Here is a 27,299-nt window from a genome sequence, read left to right as displayed (position 1 = left end):
CTACTCCTAGATACACAATACACTCCTTGCTAGAGTTAGGCTACATGGAATGAGGAGATAGCAAAAAATCGTGAAATCTTTATCTGCCTGCAATAAATGCAGAACTTGATAACATGACACTGGACGATTGGTATAAACAAAGGTGAATGGTCACTCTAGCAAAAAGGAGTGTGCATGGTATGAAATCTATATTTCTTGAAGAATAATTCTGAGGATCAAAGTTAAACAACTTATTGCCATCACACATTATGACCAAGACATTAGAGAAAATGCCTCTTTAGTACTTGGAGTGCTGTTGTTTCAGTGTTTGGATTGGATAGAAATATGGCACTGTGGCTCATGCCTATAATTCCAGTGGCTCAGGAGGTGAGGCGGGAGGATTGCAAGTTCAAAGCCAACCTCAGCAATTTAGCAAAACCATAAGCAATTTAATGAGACCCTGTCTCAAAAAATAAAAAGGGCTGGAGATGTGGTTCAGTGGCTAAGTGCCCCTCAGTTCAATGCCTCGTGCCAAAAAAATTAATAAATAAAAAATAAAAAAGGAAATATCACTCTTTGTTGAATGGAAACTCAACTTTGGTCGGTCGCTGTGGAACATGTTTCAACCCTTTCAATGAGAGAGGTTAGTTCAATCCATTATGCAATCATCTCAGATTCTAGAGAATTATTCTGGAAATAAGTCACATTGTATTTTGAAGGAGTAGAGACAGCTGGAATCTAAAAGAAGATAGGTCAAAAACTGACAGAGGTCAGGGAATGATTGACAAGGAATGTGGGTGAACCTCTCCGAGGTTAAGTGATTCTGCTTATATAAAAACATAAACAGCAGATTAGTGCTGGGACTTAGACGTTTGGCTACAGCAAACATTTGGGGAAAGCATCAGTCAGAGCAGCTACTGAAGGAGCACTTAGTGCATTTCTGTGCAGAATAATGTTGATGTGAAGGGACATAGCATATAAAATGGTTTTGGACTGTGGAAGCCAAGGAGTTCTGCTGCCAGGTTAGATCTCAAAGGTTAATCAGAATCTTGCACAGTCCTCGAGTAGGGTGCTGCTGTTGTTGTTATTGTTGTTGTTGTTGCTGCTCCTGCTGCTGCTGCTACTGCTGCTGCTGCAACTGTGTTGTTTTGGGGACCACAGAGAAGGCTACCAAGGGTCTGGTACAGTCTCCAATCATTTCTAACACACTGGATTTGGAAGCAAGCCTTGGGTTCCAAGGATGGACATCTCCATGGCTAGCCATCTGGTTAATGCTCATCATTTTAGTGTGGGATGGAGACAGAGAACATACTTAGAGACAGAATCAATAATCTGGCAAAGAGGAGGAAGTTCACAGTTTTACAAATGAGCTCCTTGGCATTAATTAATTTATTCATTAATTCAACAGTAATTTATTAAGGGCATATTCTATGATGAGCAATTCAGAATGCTTGGTTGGAAGATGGAGGAGAGGGAAGCTATTATTATAAAGAAGTGTAAAGATACAGCCCCCCCATATTTATGAAACTCATACTGGGAGAGCCTTGTAGACGTCTAATTAGAATACAATATTAATGATTATTTTCTAGGTGCATACAGAGTATTACCATACTATAAAGGAATGTGCAATTCTATGAGGGATTCCATAAACGCTTCCCTGAGGAAATGACATTCAGACTGCATCTTAAATGGTCATGGGAAGTCTCAAAAGAATGGGGGAAGGTGAAAGTAACAGCCTTTCAAGTCAGTCAGACCTACAGTACAGCCCTAAATCAAATTGTGTCACCTCACATTCATTGTTTAGCCTTGGGGAGCCTCTCTTCCTCCATCTTCGAAATGGAAATAATAATGCCTACCTTAAATAATTGTTTTAAGAATTAGGGATAATCTATGTTAAATGTTTTGCAGAGAAATGAACACAAAATAAGTGGTGCTTTTATTAAATATACTAGCTGAGGCTGTGAAGAAGGGCATTTCCTATGCAAAAAAAAAAAAAAAACCAAAAAGGTGAAAATAAATAGTATGCTTTGAACAGAAAGTAAGTTTGCTAGGTCATGAAAGTTGCCTTGAGAGGAGGGGATAATAAGAGATGAGGCCGGACAGGTCAACAGGAGTCCATTTATAATGGGACCAGTGTTGTCTTAGGTAAGAAGAAAACCAAAATCATTCAGCCTTATCTGAAATTTTTGTGCCCAAGGGCTCTTTTCCCGTCTGCTTTCACAGATGTCCTCAGTTCAGTCTTCCTCATTCTTCCTCCTCCTCACCCCTCTTTGCCCAACATACTCTGAGAATCACTACATCATCTCCACCGTTCCTATCTTCAGCTTAGCCATATGCTGGTCCCTTCTGATTTTTTAGCAGCGATGCCTATTTAGAGATCCATTGAAAGTCATTTCTATCATTTCTCCTGCAGGTGCACTCTGTTCTAAGAATACCAAACAACAAAAATCCAAACATGCCAATAAGAAATGACAGAGAGGTCTTGACAACACCAAGGATCTCTTCAAGGGTTAATCAGAAATGGCAATAGTACCAACCTCATAGGATTTAAATGAGATAATTATATGAAGCATATACTAATTGCTCAATATTAGCTGTTGTTTATTATTATTATTAGCTTTATAAAATAATTTACATCCAATACTCTTAAGTGCTTGCTATGTACAAATCATCAAATAATTCCTTCACTAACATTTAGTCTACCTAACAAATTTTCAGGACACACATCTTACCCACAGCATCTCAGGCAGATATATTCTGCATAAAAGAAAGCACAAGCATATGGGAGTAGTGCAATTTAATCATCACCTAATTAGCCAAACTATTTAAAATAGGTCTCACAATGATGATGAAAACATTCTCACTTCTAAATGCCGGAAGCTGCGTCTTCCCGCAATTCTCTCCCAAGGAAAACTGTTGAGTGGAGTGGCTCTTGGCTCTTTGCTGAAGCTTCCTCTGCATTACATTTAGACCTCAGTGACTCTAGTCATTTCCTTTCTTTGCTATTAGATGAAGCAAGAACTGCTTCTGCCATCTTTCCTCATTCCACCATTTTCCCTTGTGGAGACTGTTTGTGTGGATGGGTGTGGTAACAATAAGAGCTAATATTTATGAAGATTTAACTCCAAGGCAGAAACTGTTTTAGCATCTCACATTTAATTGTCCCAACCACCCTGGAAGGAATCAAAGTTCCAAATGGCTACATAACCAGCCCAGTGTCTTTTAGTTGGTAGGTAGAGTGGCCAAGATCCACACCAAGGCATTGCACTTCCAGGTTTTGTAAGAGTTAGCACATTCAGGAGTGGAAACTTGGAGCTATGAAGAGCCAGTTGCTCTGAGCTGAGCCAGCTTTTACCTTTTGTCCCTCATTTAACCTGAAGTTTCTCTTCCAGAGTCTAGAACAATATTTTCAGATCATCTAATAGTAAAATCACGGATGCTCAAGAAGCCAGTCTATGAATGTTCAATGAATTATTTCTCTAAACAGATGACTGATAAAAATCTGTTATGATAAAAAAGGCCAGAGAGATTTAAAACTGGAAGTAAAAGAAACTTTGAAGTCTTTGAAGGTGAATCAAAAAGGGAAAATACTGTAAATACAAAGAAAGCTTGCCAACTGAGACCAAAGTGCAGGAAGGTCAGCAGGAAAGTTGCATGGAGGATTCAGGCATTCAATAAACAATTGCACTAGGTGTTTTGAAGGGCCTTTCTAAACCCTGAGAAGCCATTATTCAAAGAGTAATGCAATTTTTCAAAATTTCCAGTTATAATGCTTTCAGTTTTATGGAATAATTCACAGTAGATCAGCACAGTTTTGGGCTTCCATCTGCCTCCTAAACATTTCCACATTCAAATTCCACTGTGCCTCAATCTCCCTGCATCCAAAACCAAACATATTGGCTCCACTGCTCCTTTTTCCCTATGTGCCTTCTCTCAAATAATGGTTTCACCATTGCCAGCCACCGTGACTTGACTGGCTCAGAGTTCCCCCACACCCTCCTACCTCCTCAGATTCCACATCCAACTGGCCATACAAGTGCCATCAACAGCTAAAATGTCTTCCCTCTTTTCCAATCTCACCAGTGCCCCATTGGTATCAGTAATTCATGCTACGATATTTATTGCAGACTAAAAAATACAAAGATGTGAGTCAGTCCTTTCTCTCAGATTTTCTGTAATTAACTCTTTTAAAATATTTGTGGTTACTTAGAGTTTCTTTCATCAATCATTTTAAATGTTGTTCATAAATTTTCTTGTCCTATCAATTTGTATTCTCAGAAAAAAAAAAAAACAGCCAGGTAAACAAAGATAAACTTTCACAGACTCACATTTGAGTTATCACAAATTCTGAACACATAATGGCCTAAATTAAGATTTAGTTTTGTACTTTGGGCAGTCCATGAAGCCAATAAGAAAGCAGGATTTGGATTACTAACTAGCTTAGTTCACAGTACCACAAAACACATATGATGGAAACTTATATTACATACAGCAAAGTCCCAACCCTGTGCCACATCAGGTGGATACTAGAACTAACTTTACTACTGATCTGACTTTCCAGTGCCTGGTATTTGATGTTCTCTTTAATATCAGAGTTTTTGGTTCTTTCCAATACTAGATCCCAAGGCCCCCCATTGGCTCTGCACACAAATCATTTACACATGTAACAGTAACACAATCATCCCAGTGACTTTGCACAGAGGAAACTATTGTTTCTTGTACAATATCAACAGCTCCCTTCCTAGACACCCTGAGAAGTCTTCTTCTGAAGGTCTCCTGGAGGTTAGCCCCAGGATATTCCATGTCTCTTTAGTCATAATCCCTGCACCAACTTCCTAATTCTATGAAATCTCCAACAAATCCAAGTGGGTGAAGAAGCACAGATTCTCTGCATGGGCAGAAAATGAACCTTGTCAAATTCTCCCAACATCTCTTAAGTCTTTCCAAAATTGAGGGTTCACCCTGCCCACTGAGAACCAGAGTCCTTCAAGCCTTCTCTGCTCTGTTGAGGCTTGGCATGCCATGGCTTGGATACTGCAGCCTCTGGGCCAGCCGGCAGTGCCAGCCAGTCAGCAGCCTCCCTCCAACAGCCAGTCTCTGCACACAGGCCCTCGGCACTGGCACTCTGCATCTCTCTGGGGCACAAGGAGAAAGAAAGAAAACACTCGATGAAACATTGGATCAGCAAGTCCCATTACTCATGCACAGAGAGGAAGCAATGGAGCTGAAAGAATAGGTAAGGTCCTGACAGCTGACGTAGGGAACGAGTGGGAAGTCCAACCACAGCGCCCTCTACCTTCTGAGGGCGTCAGTGCAGGTCCTGAAGCCCCTCTGGGCATCCATGCCACAGAGTCATCTTGCATGTCTCTTTTATACTACAAATGTAGCCTTGTTGCTCTGAAACATGGATTAATCCCTTGCCAAAGAACACCTCAGCACACATGCTTGCAATCACTAAGGGTCATAATTAAGTCAAACTCCTTCCTGAATCAATAGTCTTGGGAGAGAAGTGTAAAGAGAGGTAAGATCCATGCTTAGCCTCTTTAGGGGGTACTGAATTTTTAACTGACATAAAAAAGGCAATTATTTGAACCCATTGTAAACATAAAGTGGATTTCTCTGCTTCCTTTCAGCCAAAGAGGCACTTAGTCATTTCTCCTCTTGTCCATCAAAACATGCACTGTATCCAAGACATTACCCAACTCAAATCCTGTAATTCCCTCTAAGTCTATCATAACCTTCCAAAATAAGCTTGTTAGTTTAAAATAGCCTTGTAAATAGCACTCACCAACTCATACAGAGCAAATAATGATTTATACCTGAAATAAAGAAAGCGGACGGCATTTGACTCATCAAAGAGGAAAGAATGATGTATTTATGGGTAACTGTTTTAGCAATCTTTAAAACACAAATTTTTACCTTTATAAAATACAAGAATGAAATATGACCACTAGGGAAAATTTACAAAATAAAATTGAGCATTAAAATAAAATACAAAATTAAACAAAATAAAATGAACTATAAATGCCCCAGTGGAAATTTAACTTTTTCTAACATTTTGGTTTATATTCTTGCAGATCATTCTTTTTTTTTTTTTCCTCTCAAGTTCATCCTCAAAATGGGATTCTAATTCTTATGAACCTCATTCGTTAGGCCATTTTGTATGGTGAAATTTGTATCAAAAAATAACTGAGCAAACTCGACAGTTTTAGCCCATGAAACCTAACCAGCCTTGTGGAATATCAGGTCATATTCACTGGGTTCAAACCACAATAGTTTTCATTGGGTGGTTGGCCACATTTTAATTCCATGTCATAGCTTTGGGCATTGGGCGGGAGCAGGGAACAAGAGAGCCAAGAGGACTTAGTGTAAGTCAACATGTTTGTTGATCCTGGACCAGTAGCCAAGCCAGAGGATGGGGGCGCCTTGCAGGGCAGACAAAGAGTGGGGAGATGGATTTCAGACATGGAAGGGCAGGCACCGTGCTGGTCTTCTCTGGGGGAGGCACCCAGGATTCTTCCACTTGCAGAGTACATGGTGGTCAGTACCCCATGCCTAACAAGGCTTTCAGGTCTGTCAGAAGAGGGCCCTCTCCCAGGGGGGAGAGTCAGTTGTTTATTTGGCATTTAACCAAAGGCCATTAGGGCTCCTTTCAGAAACATTTGATCGGGGGCCAATTATGGTAGCATATAGTGTGGAGAAAGGAGGTCAATTTAAAGAAAGTTTAGATAAAACAACGGCAACAACAACAAAGCAGCCTCTTTTAAGGGGCAAAGATGTGGGCACAGTGTTTCTAGGGAAGGGACACTGACCCCATTCCCTTGAATATGGACAAAGAAGCTCATCAAAGAAGCTCACCAAGCCCAGTCATTCATAAGCATGAAAGGGGCCCTCATCCCTCTGCATCCTGGCTGGGAACCAAAGGCCCATCAGCTTTGACACAATCAGTCCTATTAATATGGAGAGGTCTTAGAATCTGAGCAAATTCCTCTGGGCAGCCAACTTGCCTCGAATGATCTGCCAAACCCTATCCAAGTGAAGTTTGCACTCTGGTTAGGGGAGTAAAAGAGGAAAGAAATGGAGTTCACATTTCCTAAGCTTTTGCTAACGGTGGTGTACTCCACATTGCCTCTCTTAATCTTCACAAAAGCCCCCAGGAGGCTCAATTTTATTGTCCCTATTTCACAGAAGAGAAAGCTGAGGTTCAGATTGCTGAAGGGACTTGCCTGGGATCCCTTAAGCAAACATCAGACTTGGCATTGGAGGCCCATGGCCTCAGGTTCTTAACCTCTAAACTATTCTGGTCCTAATCCCCCTTTTTAAAAATTATTTTTTAAAAAAAGCGTCACCTTAGATTAGGTAGAGAGAAGTAATGGGAGGGGAGGGGGGGGATGGGGAGATAGGAAAGATAGTAGAATGAAACAGACTTTCTTATTACTGTGTGTATATATGTGACTGCATGACCAATATGATTCTGCAATCTGTACACTCAGAAAAATGAGAAATTATATCCCATCTGATTCAAATGTATGATATATCAAAGTGATTCTACTGTCATGTATAACTAATTAAAACAAATTTAAAAAAATTTTTAAAAATCTTTATTTATTTATTTTTATGTGGTGCTGAGGCTGGAACCCAGTGCCTTTCATGTGCTAGGTGAGTGATCTACCCCCCAATCCCCTCTTTAGAGTTCTTTTATTGTGCTGTTGATTCTTTCTCACCATTCCTCAGAAGAATGATAAGTTTTTACTGGTAATTATAAGGAATGTAAAATCTTAGCTTTTCGTGGACTTGCTCATCATTCGAGAAAGAACCAGAAGTTGAGATGGGAGTGACTTTCACATAGATGCAGACGTTTGTACCTCTCTCTGAATAAGCTTAATTAACAAGGAAGCACATTGCAGGATGACTAACATTTAATATTTATCTAATACTTAGCCAGTGTTCCAAAAGACAGACATGATTAGAATCAAGAATGAAAAAGCAGGAAAGAGAAAGTGAGGAGTCGATAAGACATGAAAGGATTGAAGGAGAAGAGAAAATTTGTCATTCCATGCATTATTTATTTATTTATTTATTTTGGGGTAATTAAAAATATTTCCTACTGATGTATACTCATTATACGGAATAGTGGTTTCATTGTGGTATCTCTATGCAGGCACCCAACATAATTTGATCATATTGTTGTTCTCATACCCAAAGTATTACCAAATAGTACTGTTACCCTTGGAGGAGAAGAGCAATGCTTCCCTGGGCAGAGAGCTGACCAGAGAGCACACTGGGGGACCCTGTCCTCAGGACACAGATTCCAATTGTGGTTTTCCAGGGGTGGGACCCATGGCCTTGGGCCATCTGTGCTCTCTCTGCTGGACCCCACAAGGTTTCACTGTGACAGCTGAGTAGGGCTAAGATTGCAGCCTTCAGCACTCTGGAAAAAAACAGCTGCTGTGGTTCCTTTGCTTGCTGGCCTGGTCTCCATTGGCCAGTGGGACATTAAGGTCTTTGTTATTCACGCAGCAGTTGGAATCTCTGTCCATTTAAGGAAGGAAGCCGCAGGGTAATCCAGCCCTGGCTGTGCCATTGATGAGTGACTCACTCATTTCTGCCACGTGAACTGTGGGTGAACCCAGGCCCTTCCTCAGACGTGGTCCACGGCCTGCGCTCGATTAAACCTAATGGATTCCTGAGGAAGATACTCGGTCTATATATTAAGTCAAATTAAGCCCCATGCCCCATTAACCACGCGCTCTGTTTGTTTTGATAACTTTAGAGAATAAGAAGGGAAAAAAAAAAAAGTTCGGGTCTGAGAAAAAAAGCAAGAATGTGACCACATTGGTTTACCCCAAAAGGGAATCTAAGCCAGCACTTGCCTGGTGGCCTGGAGGGCTGAGGGTTTCATCCTAGGGCACATTGCACAGGGAAAGGCTAAAACATGGCACAGAATAGAGCACAGTCCTTGGAGTGAGGAGACACTGAATTTAATTCTAGCTCTGCTTCTTATTGGCTATGTAATCCTTAGCCTCAGTTTCTTCATCTGTTGAATGGCCCATCCCTAATTCATAGAGTTGGCATGAGAATCAAATAAGTAAAGTGCTTAGCACAGTCCATAGCAAAGGTGCAGAAGAAACACTAACAGAAGGTAGGAATATACATATTTATGTATGTATCTGTATAAACTATATACAGTCATATATATATATGCACATATATATCATACATATACCTATGCAATATGCAAATATATACACACATAATTTAGTATATCCATATTCATATATATACATATATATGCTTATATATAGTACATACATATGTGTGTATAAGTATATACATATGTGTGTATAAGTATATATATTTATATATATTCTCTATATTTGTAGAGCTCAAGGGTTCAGGAAGCCCAAACAGTATTATCAGAAGGTAGAGTGCAGAGAGAGGAAGGAGAGTGACCCCAAGTGCCCAAGCCGACCTGAGTACAAGAGCACCCCTGTTCATCACCTTTGGTGACCTGTGGTAGAGAAGTGGATGTCTACCACATGGGCCCCTTATCAGAGAAGACTGATCCTTACATGTCGTCTTCGCTGGTCTAAAAACAGAAACTAGAGGCTATCACTGCTGCCAAAACTTTTTAAAGGGAGAATCCATTGGGTATAGGTAGCTAAGATGCTGCATAGATCAACATTAATGTCACGCCTATGTCCTCCCAGTCAGAGGAAAAAGGAAAGAGTCAGGCAGGGTGTAGACTCTGAGAGAGGAGGTGCACTATGCAGTCTTGGACGGTCGTAAGTTGAGGAATGTCAACAGGGCAGGAGCCTGCTTTCTAGGCCTTCTTATCACTAACCAGGGGAGTCATGTTCCCAGGCCCTGAGGAGGGAAGCATCTCAAGTCCAAACAGTTGAAAGAAGGAGTGATTTTTTTCCTAGCATATGACTCTGTCCCAACTATGTCACTAGCAATCTTGTCCCACAACTCAATTTATGACATGCTGTCTGTCTGTATAGTTCTCCTTAATGCCTTCTCCATTTGTGTCCTTCACTTTTGTCTGTTCCGGCCTTGATTAAATACCTAGAGAGCAGGCCTTGAAAGTATGATGCCCAGGGAAAAAGGACTAGATGAGAGAATGCAGATCCATATCCTCATGACAACTCTGCTCTAACTCAGAAAGAGACTTCAGACCCCTTCGAAGTTCCAGTGATCTTCAGCTTGCACGTTTGAAAACAAAGACCTCCCATCCCTTTTGTAAGGATACAGTGCAATTGTGCATGCAGGAGTTTGGAAATCAATGCAGCACTGCACATATGTACCTCCTTCAGGGATTTACACATCACAAGGACTCTGGGAAGTTGGCTTCTATTTTTTTGCCACCATGCAAGAGCAACATTAAAATGCAAGGAAGCCTCACATCTCAGGCCTGTAACAGTCAGGCTGAGAATGGTGGTGCACCAGGCTGGGGAGCCTCAGTGCCCTAGCTTCCGGGGCTGTGGCAGAATGATCTAATTACTATGGGATGGGTATGAAAATTCTCAAAAAGTTTTCAAAATCCATCTTATTTTACTTTGAGACCTCGAGTTTCAATGTGGGCTGGACGTAGCGAGAATATCCAATAATACATGTTCTTACATAATGTAAAAATATATACCAGCAGCACTTTTCTGGAGCACGTGGGCAGGTGCAGGTGGGAGAGAAGTTTGGAAAGCAGCAGAGAATGTCACAGTGCCAGGAACACTGAAAAGGGTGGCACCTGGGCACACGGAGACGTCAGGGACTTCACACTTGCCCTCCTTTACAATAAGCAAGTGGGTATTTCACAGAGGATGTTAATCTCTCTCTAGTCAATAGTTCTTAACTCAATAATAAAAATAAAATAAAGTAAAAATCCTGTTTTCATGTTTATAGATTTCTTTCTCTCTCTCTCTCTCTTTTTTTTTTTTGCTTTGCTTTTCATAGTTCAATAATAAAAATGAAATAAAGCAAAACCTGTTCGCATGTCCATAGATTTTTGTTTTCTTTGCTTTACAATCATAAAGTCTGGGGCCAGGGACCCATCTCTTCCTACTTCTTTTTATCAACACTATGACTTCAGAACTTTCTTCTTGGCCCTCCCTACCCAGGGGTGGTATTGACCCTGTCCTTGAAGGAGACACCCTTGGCAGCATGGGGTGGGGAGGCTCCAGTGTGGCTGGAATGAACCAAGGGACTGATCCCAGGAGACCGTGTGGCTATTGACTCCACCTGCCAATTGTCTGGAGAGAGAGAACCACAAAATGCTCACTGTGAGAGGTGCCTATCAGTCCACGGTGATCTGTCAGGAGACTACAGTGCATGCCTTTGTGATCTGGAGGCTGGATGTGGTAGGGACAGGGAGGAGTTGGGAGGCGAAATCTCTCCACCCTCGGGGACTGGGTGGCTGGAGAATGTGTTATCATAAATGCTGTCTCTCAGCTTGCCCCATATCAGCTAATTTGCCTGGTTGAGATTCTGTGTGAAATTAAAGAGAGAGGCCAGAGGGAGGATGTGAGAAACAGCCTCTCCATAGAAAAAGATGAAATGCTATCTCACCTGCATGGTTGTACTTGTTGGGCAGAGAGAGAAGATACCAACCAAAAGAGAAAAAAAATCAAAGAAAGAAAGAAAGAGGGGGCGGACAGAGAGGAGCTCTTGTTTCTTAACTTGTTCATCTCCCATTAGCAAAAGTTTCTGCCTTGCCAGTGGAGTTTCCCAGGAAAACAGAAATTCGGAAGGAACCATTTTTTCACTTAACATATAGAGTGATATATTCCCCCAAAATCCAGCTGTAAGGGTGCAGATCTAGAACTTTCCCCTTGGGTACTCTGGATGAATGGTGCCCCTATCCAGTTGTCTTGGATTAGATTATAATAACAACAACAAGGGGTTTGGGGGGACTGGGGAATTGCAGAATTAAGGACCACTCAAGTTTGAAATTGCCAGGTCTAGTCGATAAACTCTTTTAGGAGAGGGAGGCTTGGGTCTCTCCTTGAACTTATCACCAGCTCACCAAGGCCCCTTCCCAGGCTGGCTTTGGCTGTCATCCTGGGGCTGGGGCTGACCCTTTCTGTGACCACTTACCCTGGTCTGCCTTGCCAGAGAGGTATGTTTGTTTAATCAGTCCCTGTAAATGGCAAAGTCCTTTAGAACAAACACAGTGCCTTAAGCATTTTGAGGTTCCCTGAAGTTCTGAGCTCAGAGCCTTGTTAATGGTCGACACTCAAAACAAGTTGAATTGAAAAGGAATTAGAATGTATTACAGACATAACCTCCTGCTGCTCTCCTGCCTGTCTTGCACAATACTACGGTGTGACTAAGTGAAAAATAAATAGGATACTGAAAAATAGTGAACAAAGGGATTCTGGAGTCTTTTAAGTAGTCCTCAGGGTGAAAGACTATTAAGTTCCACCCCTCCTCCCCTGGATTAAAGTACTAATGCTGCAATGTGAAAAATGCAAAGTTCAAAGGGAAAGAAGCCAAGGCTGACTTTAGACAAGAGCTCCCTAAGCACCCAGGAAGAACTGAGAGTGTCAAGTCTCATTACAACTTTATGCAGTTAGAGATGCAATTCTCTTCATTGAGTTCTTAAAACTAAAACTTGTGGATGAGCTTTACTTCAAAAGGGAAGGAGCAGCTGGGCGTGGTGGCGCAAGCCCCAAATCCCAGTGGCTCTGGGAGACTGAGGCAGGAGAATTGCGAGTTCAGAGCCAGCCTCAGCAAAAGGTAAGCAACTCAGTGAGACTCTAGTCTCTAAATTTAAAAAATACAAAGTAGGGCTGGGGATGTGGCTCAGTGGTTGAGTGCCTCTGAGTTCAACTTCAGTAACCAAAAAAAAAAAAAAAAAAAAAGGAAGGAGTCTTTACTTGAGAGATGTCTTTCCATCTATTCTGCACTAGATGGGCAATACCTTCTGCACCCACCAACCAGATTATTTGGAAAAGCTCAAATAATATGAAAATGCTTGGAATACTAAAGCCAGTGTGTCTACATAGGCATAGAGAAAGGGATTAACATTCCCAAATCCTCAATTCTGACAAAATGGCACCCCCAAATACCCTCTTGTTGAATAGGGAGAGGGTGACTAGAGGTTCTGTCACCTGTCATGAAGTTGAATTGAAATTCAGACTAGGGAACAGAATAGTGTGGAAAATCTGGCTGTGAAAGAGAACTGTTTTTCCACCTTCTAAACCAAGCAAGAGGAAAGTGAGAGAAACAGAAAGGCCTGTCAAGGCTTGATTTCACCCTTCCTGTTGCATTTGGAGTATTGACCTCCCTGCCCTCCTCTTGCTCCCTGTGTGATCTGTCCACCAGGCACCCACAGTCTGCCTGCCCTTGGCTGGGGGGATTGATCCTAGGCATACTTCATCCTGGTCTCCAGAAAAATGAGCTCCCCAATCAGAAATGGCCTCTCCTTAGTCAGCAACAGCTCTCTGCTTGTTCCTTCTTTACATACCACCCCCATCTGGCCAGGGCACCTGCTCCATACTCATGCCACTGTGACAGCTCAGAGCAAGAGAAAAATAACAAGTGTCTGTGGATCTGGATCATAGGTCTTCTCACAGAGAGACAAGACAGGACACTGGTAACCTTAAGTGGAACCTCAGTGTAAGTGCAAAATCAGTTGCCTGAATCCAATGTGCCAAAAGTTCCATAGACTAAGCATCTGAATCTCCCAGGACAACTTTGATCTCAAAATTCTGTCCTCACAAGTCACTGAAATGTTCCAGGTCTTCTTCTACTTAGGGGCACGTGAGCACCATCTCTGATTCCTCTCACTTCTGAAAGCCACAGGAAATCAGTTTTCAGACTGTGTCTATTCTCATTTGGAACCTGTGGTATCTATCACTGAGGGCAGTGAGAGTGAACTTCTATCTGGGGTGGCCAGAAAAGCCCCCTAAGGGAGGAGAAAAGAGGGACCAGCCTTGACAGCTGAGCAGTTCCAGATGATGGAGTCTCAATAGACAATGATGTGAGCCAACTAAAGCTGAGACTTGAAAGCCAGGGAATGTGTCCCCAGGGCTGAAAAGAAGCAGAGGGGTGTGAAAGAGGAGAAGGAGACAGAGAAATTGAGGTTCTCCATGTGAACCAGTGCTGTGGGGACTCACACACCCAGCCTAAGGCTGTGGACTTAATGTTTCATGCCAGCGTTGCCTTCATGGTGTTTTGAAAAACATAATGTTCCACCAGATGTGAACAGATGTTCAAGGTGGGCTGGATCTTACCCTCCATCTTTCTTTTCTGTTTCCTGGGAGGCTGACCTCTATGAACTGTACCATTTGGACCCTGAGTTTTTGTCTTTGCATTGGATTCAATCAGTGTAACTAAAATGTGATAGGAGGAAGAGATCAGGGTATTGTTCCCTGGGCTCCTCCCTGGCTTGCTGTGTCTAAGACATGTCCCTGGGTGGGTGGGTGGAGGGGTTTCAGCTCTTCTCAGGTAGTACCTCTCTCAAGTCCATACCTGTCCCAGGCTTTGTTCTCTTCCTTTATAGCAAACCTCAGGTAGAAGCAGCTTTCCTCTGTTGCCAGTGCCTGGGTGCTTCATCATCCCCTTGTTGGTTTCCTTAATCTGTTCACTTTTGTTAATAGTCCCTGCAATTACTCCTTTGAATGAGCCATCTGTTTCCTGCCAGGATCCCAGTCAAGTAAACTTGGGGGACATGCTTGAAAATTTGCAATGCTTATTAGCATCTTAAGGCTCCAAAAAGTCCTGCAGTAAAGGAACTCTTTAATTTTGTTTAGTCTACAAAATCCTTTTTTTTTTAATGGAACACCTATTAATCCCTACAGAGCATAAAGAAGGCTGCTATACACTGATGGTCAATTGAGGCAGGGAGTAACAGGCACAAAGCCTTTTTTTTTAAGAAAAGTTCATTTGACTCCTAAGAAGGAAGGATCCGAAAGAACAGAAACAGGCAGATCTGGAAGGAGTATCAGAGTCTCGCGTGAAGATGCAATTTAAGTGCTGGCAGTGGGAAGAAGAGAAGAAGCATGCTCTACTGGATCTCTTCCACCAGTCCCCATGAGGCTGGGCAGCTACTGCTACCTGCAACAAGAACAGAGCTTCCACCAACGGTGAGTTCCATGATTCAGTGCCCATATCCTCTTCTTTTTTTTTTTAATCATGCTATTATCTAATTTTATTTTATTAGAAGTCTTACCAGGGACACAGAAAATGCTATCTACTACCAGTCAATAAAAACTAGCAGTAGAATGAAATCTGCTTACTAAATATATGTAACTCTTTTTCACCAGAGGTTGTATAAGTCAAAAATAGAAACAGTTTCAACAAGAAAACTATAGCTTTTAATAACCATGATGGCTTGTTATTAAAGAGATATTAGGATACCAAGAAGTTTGCTTTGAAAGGCAATTAGGCCAGTCCTAGGTCTCATGCTAATGCAGAAACTGCTTTGAGCTCAATAATCTCCTTGATCAAGGGTCTCAATTTGTGAGGTTTTGGTGTCAGTAGGAATTTTACCACATTGCTCAATAAAACCATTAACTGTTCTATTCTCCTGACTATATACAAACTCTATGGACCAAGGTTGCCCTACTATTCCTTTTTAATTTTTTTTTCCCCTATTAGGCATAGCATTCTGACCCAAAAGAGGTCTTGTCTACTTCTGTTTTCCTGCATTCACATTTTTGCTTATTACTTTCCCCCTAATTGAACTTTTTCACAGACATGCAGAGATAGAACTGAGAACACCAGGCCTCCAAATAGACCTGTTGCTAAGGTGGCATAATCAATTCTCAATTATTTGCAACAAGGAGAGGAAGCATTAGAGTTGGTTCCAGAGGACTGCAGGAAGTCGGCTCAGCAGGACTGAGGTCACAGGAACCTAGGGCCAAATGACTTTCTTGACAGCAGTAAGAGTTTTTGGTCAGGATTAAAAACTGGAAGGAGCCCTTTCTAAGTGGTTTTGATATAATGGATAGTATCCTTTTGGAGAAGAGTTCATGGATTTTGAAAACACAGTGACAATCTCCAATATTCAGGGTGAGCATGGGAAATGGGGGGGTGGCTAATTCCTTGCAGCTCTGAAGAGTGGGCCTTGAACCAATGTTCAAAATGATATTATGGACTTTGGATGATACTGATATATGGATATTGATTCATAAACTGTAACAAATGTACCCTCTGACGGGGAGGGGTGTCAGTGAAGGCAGAGAGAATACGGGAAATCTCTGCACCTTTCACTTAATTTTGCTGTGAACCTAAAACTCTTCTAAATAATAAAGCCTATTAAAATGATAGGCTTAGGCTTAACTTTCATGAGCTGGAGGAAAGTTCTTGTATGACAACTCTCAAAGAGTTGATAATAATAATAGTGCAGATCTATCACTGAAATTTTACTATGAACCAATTCTAGCTATATTTTAGTGGAATGTAACTCCTCTTCACTTCCCCAAACAAAAAAGAGGATAGATCTCTCCAGTGATCTCAAATGCATAATATGGCAAATGTTAGAACAGGAAACAAGATGCACAAACCCCCTTTAAGAAAAGTCTATTTTAGTACTGAATGTGCCCAATATCTTTTCTTGATTTGGAGCTAGTAAAGTGGTCCACTTCATTCTTCTTAGAAAAAGGATGGGCCATTTTACAAATTCTAAATTATCATATTAAAAGGGACATGGTAAAATGAAAAATCTGATCCTTGCAGAGATGTTCTCATTGGGAGTAGAAAAGTTCCCAGATATTGGGGGCTGAATGGGTCAGTTCAAGGGTGTCACAAAATTTTTTGATGAAAATAATCAACTGCCATACTTACCAACCTAGTCAAATACATATGTATTTGTCACACACACACACACACACACACACACACACACACACACACTTATTAAAAGAAGGAACTGTAAATAGAGTTCTGGAGCTCTTCCTGGCTACCATAAACCACAGATTGTATCAACCAGATGTAGACAGCAGAGGAAAATGGGATATTTAAGTCCCCCTTCCCCAAAAAGCCATTTTCCTTGAAAACTTCCTGATTATCATGAAAGCTACGTTGTCACATTAGACAGCTGCTGACAACTTGGAATGGCTTGAGAACATGCAGGGGACGTGGATTGACAATCTCCCATCAACTCGTCCAATCTTAAGATTTCATGAGACAACCCCATCCTACTCCAACATCCCCATCTGCAGAGTCACCAAGAGACAAGAAAGTCCCTAGAGTGATAGAGAAGTGGTTCAAGGAAAACTGAGGTCAGCAACAATATAACTGCTATGACAAATGACCAGGTGGTCTTTATGCCTTTCAATTTAGAAGTACAGCATGTCTGGAAACTCATTCATCTCCCAAGGTCCTGTGGTGTTGGAATCCTAATTCCCTGTGCAAAAGTGTTAAGAGGCAGGATCTTTGACAGCTGATTAGGTCATGAGGGTTCTGTCCTTATGAATGGATTAATGCCATTATTGTAGGAAGGGGCTTTGTTATCATAATGATAGTGAATTTGTTATAAAAGTAGATTTAGCCCCTGTGTTATTGTTCCCTTGCCCTTCTGCTTTCCACCATGGAATGATGTGGCAAGAAGGCCTTTGTCAGATGCTATTGACATCAGAATTCCCAGGCTCTAGAAATATAAAAAATAAATTTTCTTTATAAATTGCCCAATCTGTGATATTCTGATATAGCAGACTAAGACAAGAGGAAAGTCTGATTTGTAGTTGTGGATATTGAGGATTATCAGGTAGAAAGATTGCTAAATGCTGAAAAGTGAACACGTACCCAAACCAAAAAGAAAAGACAAGTGCTCTGACCAAGGCTGAAGACCAAAAACCTCCTGGAAGCATTAGAAAGCAAAAATAACTCAATAGTTGTTTTGCATCATGTGGACATAACCAACTTGTGAGTTAGTTTAATTTTTTTTTTAACCAGAGAAAAGAAGCATTATGTGGGGGAAATCTATGTCTTTTAAGATGACCACGAGGGTGTCTAGCTACTGGGAACTTATCTCTCAACTTGAGTTTCCCCCAATCCTCCCCAGGGTCCAAATGATAATCCAGCTGCTTCTATAAACAAACAAGAATCCCAGATTCTTTGTGGAAAGGAGTAGCTTTTGCTTTCCCAAGTTCCTGCAATCCTACTAGAGCGTTTTGAAGAGATAAATTATTTCCCTGTGTGCACCAAGGTGGACTGCATGTCCCACAGAGTGAGGACATGACTGGAAGTCACTGCTCCTTGCTGTACTGTGTGGGAGATATCTCACGGTTTCCTTTTATGTAGCCCAGACTACACCAAATACCTCATTAGTCAGAAAGGTGAGCTTGGCATCTCCCTATGCCCCTCCGGCTGGCATGTATCTTGGAAAGAACCAACTTGAAAAGGAATCTGATGTCCATTTTGTCTAAAACAATGGTGGGGGAAGGTTCCGAATGGAGCAGTAAAGGAATCATGGTAGATTTTTCAGGGTGATGATGAAGAGGGATGTGGGTGAGGGTTCTTCCCTCTGACTCACAAGAAGCCACAGTTTTCAGGGAAGGACGAAGAGGGTAGAGATGGCTGGGCTCACCCTCTGCTTCTCTCTTCTCTGTGGTCCATCTCATCACAGAGGGGCTCCGGGACTCTCCGCGGAGGCCTACCTGGGCCCGCAGGGAGACTTACCTGGACCAACACAAGAGCTCGCAGGAGCTGTTCTGTTTTGAAGATAAAGGTAAACATATGATAGAAAACACAGGATCATAAACAGGATCAGAGGAAGGAGGGTGATTCGCTGCCTAGGTTTTACCCATGATTATATTCTCTGTTTATGTTTTCAACAAGTGATTTTCCATTCCTAGCAGAGTGGCCTGTGAGGGTCACTGAGACTGTCCCTCAGTCACTGGGAAAAATACAGACCCAAACAGAAGCAGGGTCTGCCCTAATCGCTGGCTGGCTTGGGCCAAGAAAGTGCTCATTCTGTTCTGGTTGATGTTTTCCTCCAGTGAGTATTGTTAAACAAAAATGAGCATAAGGAATTGGATCACACCTGACGGACCCATCAATGTCCGGCTGAAATGAAACAATCGGGGCACTCCCCCCTCCCCACCCACCATGTGCTGGACATTGTCTTTGCCTGAGTTACTATACTTCAAGACAATTACCCGGTTGACGACAAAGCTGGAAGTGTTGCCTCTTCCTCAGAGAAGCCCTCTTTGATTGCCCAGACAAACTTTTCCCAATACAGTATTCTTCTCTTTCATCACAGTTAATACAGTTATAATTAACCAATTAATTAAATTGTGTGCATGGCCATTTAAGGTTTGTCTCTCTACCTCATTAGAAGCTTCTTGGGTGTGGGGAGGGTAGGGTGGAGACAACTGTTAATCCAGTTTATCTCCAACTACCAGAACAGAGCCTGATACACAGTAGGTGCCCCATGTCTATTTGTTGGATAAATAAACTAAAAATGGCATTCCCCCTGCCCCCCAAAAGGACTCTGTTACCTGGAAAGAAAGGATACAGGTCTATAGCCCGAGGCTATTTCTTTACCAGTGCTGAGTGGTATGGAAAGAGTTTTTACTCAGGAATTTTTTTTTTAATTTATTTATTTTTTTATTGTTGGTCGTTCAAAACCTTACACAGTTCTTAATACATCATATTTCACAGTTTGATTCAAGCGGGTTATGAACTCCCAACTTTACCCCGTATACAGATTGCTGTATCACATCAGTTACCCTTCCATTGATTGACATATTGCCTTTCTAGTGTCTGATGTATTCTGCTGTCAGTCCTATTCTCTATTATCCCCCCTCCCCTCCCCTCCCCTCCCCTTTTCTCTCTCTACCCCTTCTACTGTAAATCATTTCTTCCATTTGTATTATCTTGTCTTACCCCTCCATTACATAGTTCTTGATATATCATATTTCACATTTTGATTCAAGTGGGTTATGCACTCCCATATTGCCCCTTATACAGCTTGCAGAATCACATCAGTTTCACTTCCATTGCTTTACATATTGCCATCCTAGTGTTACTCAGGAATTTTATAAAAGGAGATGAAAATCTCAGTCTTCAAATCTTTGTTCCTCAGTTGTCTTATCTGTAAAGTGGGGAGAGTAATAGCATCCACTTCAAGGACCTACTGAATTGAATACGAGGTGCTTAGCACACTCTCTGCCACATAAACAGGTGCTAAATGAACATTGCTTTCTCAGAAAACTCCAGAGGGAAAGTAAATAGAATGTTGGCAATAATCTAGAGAGTAAGTGAGAGGGGTTTACCTAGAGGAGGCCTTCTCTGGAGACAACTAGCTTAGCATGTGTGAGTTAAGCATGAATGAGGCCCAGCAGGGGAAGGGATTGAGACAAGAGTATCCCCACCTGCCCAGCCTTGCTAGAGGGAAAACAAACTCCTTGGAAGAAGTGGGACTGTGGTGATTTCTTTAAAAATACGAACAAGAGAGATAGAGACCTGAGGTTGCCTATTCAACAAGGTTAGCAACCACCCAGAAGCAAACCCAGAAATACAATACAGTCTCTATGTCCAAAGCAGAAACAGCCTGGCATGGCATCTTTCTCCGGGTATTCCCATGGCTCTCTTCCTGCTCCTCACTCTGACCTGGGCAGTCCCATCTCCCAGTCTCAGGAGACACCAGGCATAGGGGGCAGAGGAGGGACAGAGCAGGAGGTAGGAGAAGCAGCAAGACTGGGGCACACAGCAGGGAGCCAAGTGGTCAGGCAGCAGGAAATCTGGGGAAAGGTGTAGGGAGAAGGTGAAAGAGACAGGTCTGAGGGTAGGGGGCTTTGATCTGGATGCATGACCCCATGTCTATCCTTTGAACATGCACAGTCCCTGTCTTAAAATAGAACTGAAAGAGACTGAGTTAGTAAAGACTCCCTCCTGTCCACTCACTCCCTCACTCCTTTGCTCATAAAAAGCAAAGCAGACTTTGGCAAGGCTCCCCTGCATGTAGACAAGGTGCTGAGGACAGAATGATGAGCAAAACAAATAGTTCCCAGCCTCCAAAGTGTCCAGAGGGGCAGGAAGACCTCTGTATGACTGTCACAGCCATGCAGAATCTCAAACTGATAAGAGCTGCGAAGGCAAAGGAGAGGAAACCTCCAAAAGGGCATGATCGAGGGTCTGGAGAGTCCAAACCTATAACCCTCATCCCTCCCCACTTTTCTTCCCATGAATTTAGTGTCCTGAGTTGCCAGCCCTCTTCCTCCCTGAGAAAGGAAAGAACAGGAAACCAATCATCCCTGTCTGGATGCTGGTGATATCTGAGCCTGAGACCCAGAACTGTAGGGACAGGCTTTTTTTTTTTTTCCTTTTTCCCTGCTGTAGGGGATAGAGCCCAGGCCTTGCTCTGAGCTACCTTCTCAGCCCAGGTGAGCCAGATTTGAATGACAAGTGTTCAGGGCGCTGGCCCAGGAGCATGGTGAGTGCCTGCCTTGCTTCACCTTCCCAAGCGGTAACAAGAAGATTAATGAATGTCTTTCCTAAAAATAAACATACTGCTTCATAGAATCCATACAAAGGGCCTTCACGTCAGGATTTACATACTCCACTTTATAGATGAGGAAACTGAGGCCCAGATCTGGTAAGAAACCTGGCAAAAGATCCACAATTGCTGGGAGGTGAAGTTAGGATCTGACTCAAGATCCCAGAGGCCACATACCCATGGACACATGGCTTCCCTTCCAGGCTTCCAAGCCCTGGTCAGCTTGCTTTGCTCTGTGGTTTCCCACTCACCTTTCTACCTCACCCACCCCACCCCACCGAGCCACAGCTCTGTCCTGGGTGAACCCATAAGCCAAGGTCCCAGGACCCCCAGAGGTGGGTACTAGGCACTGGTGGAGCTCCATGCACTGACTCAAATGCTGAGCACTTGGAGTGGAGCAGGAATTTCCAGCCCCCTCCTCCCTTTTGGCAGCAACAAGTGTGAGGGTTCCCCCCCTCCTGCCTGCCCCATCCATCGAAGCAGGAAGCTGCAGAGCAGCTGGCAAACACAGAACCAAACACCTGTGTGCCAGATATTACAGCTGCATGTGTGAAACGTGATCTGTCTGCAGCGCCTGTCACATGCCACGTCCAGTTGTTGTACTCCGGCAGGTTGGAAGAGGATCCATTGAAGAGAACTTTCTATGGCAGAATTTCAAAGCACAGGCACCCACCCCTCCCCTTCCTCCCACCCCCAGCATTTTATTCGCTCCTCTTCTTTGGCACTCAGCATTTCCGGCTGAGTTTGCCTTTCACTAACTCCCGAGCAGTAACAGTGCTGGGAGTTGATGGCTCTGCATAGCGACACACACTACAAGGCAATAATAAAGCTACTTAGCGTGCTCCGAGGGCTTTTCATCTTCAAAGCAGTTGTTCAACTACTTGCTCCAAGAGCTGCACATCTGGCTGAAACATTTGTAAATTCCGAATTGGCAGGTTATCCTCAAAGTGGGGTTGCCTGGAGGACACCTAGGGGTATCCTGCAGTTTGGCTGAGCACCTCCTGCCTGATGGGGTCTTCTCATCCACCCCCATCCCCCGCCCCATTCTATTCAAAGTCCCAGGCTCTTCACCTGCTTCACAGACATGTTCTTTTTCTGCCGGAATCACTTTCAGAGCTTTGGTTGATGTTAACAATTAGCTTGCATATGGAAAAGGGAAAAGAGAGGACATTGTACAGGTGCTAAAGAGGGTGGGAAGGAGTAGGAAACAAGAAGAAAAGAAACAATTATTTCTGGATATTAACTCACAAAATGTAATTCTCCAGAAGGAAGCTTTGCAGGGAGATCACAGGTTTCTCCCCAGCAACCAACTATGAGGAATTGAACTTAATGGAACAGAAAAAGAAAAGAAAAATCCAAAATGGCAGAGCACACCCCTAAATGCACTTGAGCTCTGTGATACTTCAAACTTCTTGGAGGTTTTCGCCCCTCTAAAGATGAGAGAGTATCATTGCACAGGAGAGACACCGACCTTATCAAACCCAAATGATTCAGATGGTTTGCTTTATTTATTCATTTGGTCAGTGTGTTAGTCAGCTTTGGGTCACTGTGAGCAAAACACCTGACAGAACAATTTAGAGGAAGAAAAGTTTATTTTGGGTTCACAGTTTCAGAGGTTCAGAATGCAAGGGCTCATGGAAAAAAATAGAAACACTTGAATATTTCTATTGTCACAGTTTGCAGGGGACACCTCATTTTCAAACCATAACATTCTTTTTTTAATTTACTTTTTTATTAGTTACACATGACAGTACAATGATCTTGACATATCATACATTTGAATCAAATGGGGTATAATTTCTCATTTTTCTGAGTGTACTGGTTGCAGAATCACATTGGTCATGCAGTCACATATATACATACAGCAATACTAGTGTCTATTTTATTCTGCTGCCCTTTGTATCCCTTCTTCCCCTCCACTCCCCTCCCATCACTTCAAACCATAACATTCTAACACGGGCCCCAAAGGTTCTTGTGCATCTCATAATGCAAATGTATTTAGTCCATAGTTTTCAGTGCCCATTATCTAAGTCTGAAGTCTCATCTGAGACTCAAGGCAAACTTCTGACTATGAGAGCCTATAAAAATAAAAATTAAAAAATTACATATATCCAATATATGATTGTACAGAGTAAACATTCCTATCTACAAAGGGAGAAATGGAGACACAGAAAGAAGGGGTAGGACCAAAGCAAGACTGAAATTCAGCTGGACAAACAAGTCCTGTAGCTCCATGTCTGGCATCTGGGGTACATGGCCCCAAGACCAGATCTCCAAAGGAATTGGGCAGCCTGCCCCTTTGGCCTTGCTTCTTGCAGCCTTAGTGGCCTTTCTTTTGGCCTGACTCTGTCCACATCCAGAAGCTTTCCTCACCAGACATTCCACATTACTGGCATCTATTAATCTGGGGGTCTCCATTCTAGCTTTGGTTTCATCTCAGAGTTTCATGTATCACCCTCTCAGGGGTTGCATGCAGGGATTCTGACCCTGGCACACTTTGCCTATCCTCCCAGGCATTCCTTTGAAATCTTGGTGGAAGCCTCTATGATCCCCTAACTCCAGCATCCTGCATTTCTGCAGAACTAGCACTATGGGACAATGTCAATGTCTACCTCCAGCTTGAGAAGTAGCTGGGCTTCTTTGGAACAACCTCTGAGTGCCTGGGTGGCTTGAGCATAGTGAATCAGGTCCTGAAGAATAAGTTCCTAGGCTCCCCTGTGTGAGCAGAGCACTACCACAGTCTCTGTGAGTTTTCACTTTTATACCCTGGAGCCTGCCATGGATGTGGTCTCCGCCAATTCCTGAGATGCCCTTAAGGCATCTTTTCTATTATCTCTATGAAAAATACTTATCTTCTTTTAGGTGGAGATAATTTCTTCAGCAACCATTCCTCCATTGGTTTCAATTTTACATGTGTTTCTTCTTTGGCCAAACTGAAAGTTTTTCAAATCTTGTATCACAGTAAACCTGGCTAAAATCCATCACTGATATCCACGCTACTGTCTGAATGCTGTGCTCCCTTGAAGTTTCCTCTACCAGATTAATTAGTCCATTACTTTTATATTCAGCCTCACAAAAAGTCTCAGGACATGGGCAAAATGTAAATAATATTTTTTGCCAGAATTCTCCAGTCCAATTTCCAATAGAGTCCTTGTTCCCCTCCGAAATTTCAAGAGCACAGTCTTTACTGTCTGCATTCTTATTAGCAATCTGGTCTTCTAAGCTCCCACCAGAATTGCCCATTAGGCTCTGCCTACAATATTCTAGGCTCTGAATCTCCAAAACTTTTCAAACTCCTCCTGCAAATCACTTCCAAAGCCTTCTGAACCATATGAGCAGGTTAGTCACAGTGAAGTCACACCCCACTTCTGGTACCCAATTTCTGTTAGTCAACTTTGCATCTCCGACCAAAACATCTGACAAGAACAACTTGAAGAGGAAAGGTTTATTTTGAGCTCTTGGTTTCAGAGGTTCAGCCCACAGTTGGCCAACTCCATCCCTCTGGGCCCAAGGCAAGGCAGAACATGATGGCAGAAGGGCATTATGGAGGGAAGTTTTTCAGCTCATGGTTTTCAGCCAGAAAGCAGAGAAAAAGAGCCCAAGGAACCAGGTATAAAATGTAAACCCCAAAGGCACACCTGAAGTGGCCTAACTTCCTCCAGCAATACCCTACCTGCCTGCAATTAACAACCAGTTGGTCCATTCAAATTACTAATCCATCAAATGGATTAATTCACTGATTAGGTTACAGGTCTCATGAACTAGTCATTTAATTCTGAACATTCTTATATTAACAGGAGCTTTTGTGGGACACTTCATATCCAAACCAAAGCAGTCAGTTAACTAATATTTCTTCAACTACCTTATGCAGTAATTTTTATTAGTATCTCCAATTTACAGATGAGAAAACTAAGGTTTAGGAAATTAAGTCATTGGCAAAAGGTCATCCAGGTAGTAAATCGGCAGGGAAAGATCTGAGTCTAGAAGGAAAATCTGGACCTCATAGTGAATGAATGAGCCAAAACTCAAGTTTTACATGCTAACCTAAAGTACCAGGCTTGGAACTGGGTATGATGACATACACCTGCAGTCAATCAATATGGAAATCAATATGGAAATCACAGTCACTCTGGAGGCTGAGGTGAGAGGATTGCTTGAACCCAGAAGTTTGGGGCCAACCTGGGCAACATAGGGAGACTCTGATTCAAAAAGCAAAGAAAGAAAGAAAGAAAGAAAGAGAGGAAAGGAGAAAGGGAGGAAGAAAGGAAGGGATGAAAGGAGGAGGGAAGGAAGGGAAGAAAAATGCCAGGCATGGGTGACAGAGGGGACCATGTGCAGACTTGAGGCTCCACACTGACGTGCTTAATGGAGAAACTTCAGCTTTGCATTTCCTCAAATTCACTTCTTTCTCTTCAACTTTCCTTTTAACTGAAAACAAAACTAAACTAAATTTTAATTCCAAAAATTATTTTACATAGATCAAAAATTACTTCTTGATTTTGTCACTTTGAAAAAATGACACAGAGGGGGCTGGGGTTGTGGCTCAGGGGTAGAGTGCTCGTCTAGCATGTGCGAGGCGCTGGGTTTGATCCTCAGAACCACATAAAAATAAATAAAATAAAGGCATTGTTTCCAACTACAACTAAAAAAATATTTTGAAAGAAAAATTAAGAAAAATGACACAGTTTACATCTCTTGGTCCCATCAGTCCCCTGGCTGCACGTCATCTCCAACGTCAGACCTGTCACCACTCAAGGTGGCAATTTCATGGTCCCTACAGACTGTAATTTTCACTTGCCCCTGGAAAATCAATATGGAAAGGCTCTAATTCCCCAGATTTCGATTTTTCAATAAAAAAGTGAAAATGAAACTCTGCAGGATTGCAGCCAAAATGGTGCCCCAGAGCCAATATCAGCCTGGAGAGAAGCTCACCAAGGGACTCAGAAACAAACACCAACTTTTGACATTGTTCTTCTTAGATGATGTATCAAATGGAAAAAGAAGCAAATGAGGGCTGATGCATCTGTAGGAGATTTAGCAGAACCCCTTCACAGAAAAACTTCTCAGTCCAAGGAGGCTTAGTACAAAATTCAGTCTTTTGGGGGCAGCCAGTGATGGATAATGTAGTAACTTCGGAATAAAGATGCAAACCTGGTCCCATCCCATCTCCATCACCTCATAGCTGCTTTCCACTTAGCAGCTCTGGTCATCTTAATTCCTCAACCCAAGGGAGGAGGTGGAGGAGAGAAGTTGAAGTTATTGATTGAGTTCTCAGAGCTGATAGGAGGAATAAATGACGGATCTATGGATAGTCTCCCAGCAGGATGCCTGGCTCACTGTAGACTCTCAATAGGGTTCGCTTCCTTCCTGCCTGCTCTTGCCCTCCCTCTCTCTACAACTTAGGCTGAACAGCTGGGTATATACCCTTTGGAACATAGCGTATCAGCGGAGGGCCACAGTGAACTATTCAGTTACCTACTCTGGGACCTCCTAATCCATCCATGATGGTGTGAGACCTAATGAAAATTTTACCTTCAATCTTCCGATGCTTCAGCTAGAGACCTTCTGGTGTAAAACCACCAGGGTTCCTCTCTACCTCCTTCTAATGCTGTTTTAACATTGAATCCAGAGAAAGAAAAGCAGCCTCCAGCAGGAGATCTCATCCTGTAACCTGAGCTGCTGCATGCCCTGTGGGCAGCTCTGCCTGAGCCAAGGGCAGTAACTGCCATCAGAAGTGTATCCCGAGTCTTGGCCACTGCCACATGATCCTGGGCGGGTCATGTAGCTTCTGGGTGCTTCAATGTCCTCAGCTGTTAAATAGGTTAATAATAGTGAAGCACACTTTGACCCAGCAGCAGGGTTTGGCAAAGAGAGAAGC

At 42.6% G+C, this 27,299-nt stretch overlaps 1 long non-coding RNA gene across 1 annotated transcript; it reads left to right on the top strand.

The window, feature by feature from the left end:
- The first annotated feature begins 12,495 nt into the window (after nt 1-12,495).
- On the top strand, nt 12,496-19,223 carry LOC144367028 (uncharacterized). Its single transcript, XR_013426233.1, has 3 exons — nt 12,496-12,711; nt 14,875-15,062; nt 18,921-19,223. It is a non-coding gene; the product is annotated as an uncharacterized LOC144367028 (long non-coding RNA).
- Nucleotides 19,224-27,299: the final 8,076 nt, after the last annotated feature.

Source organism: Ictidomys tridecemlineatus, chromosome 10, assembly GCF_052094955.1.
Source record: "Ictidomys tridecemlineatus isolate mIctTri1 chromosome 10, mIctTri1.hap1, whole genome shotgun sequence".
Classification (NCBI taxonomy): domain Eukaryota; kingdom Metazoa; phylum Chordata; class Mammalia; order Rodentia; family Sciuridae; genus Ictidomys; species Ictidomys tridecemlineatus.
Note: the sequence above shows the minus strand (reverse complement) of the source record. Positions and strands in the feature narration are given on the sequence as shown.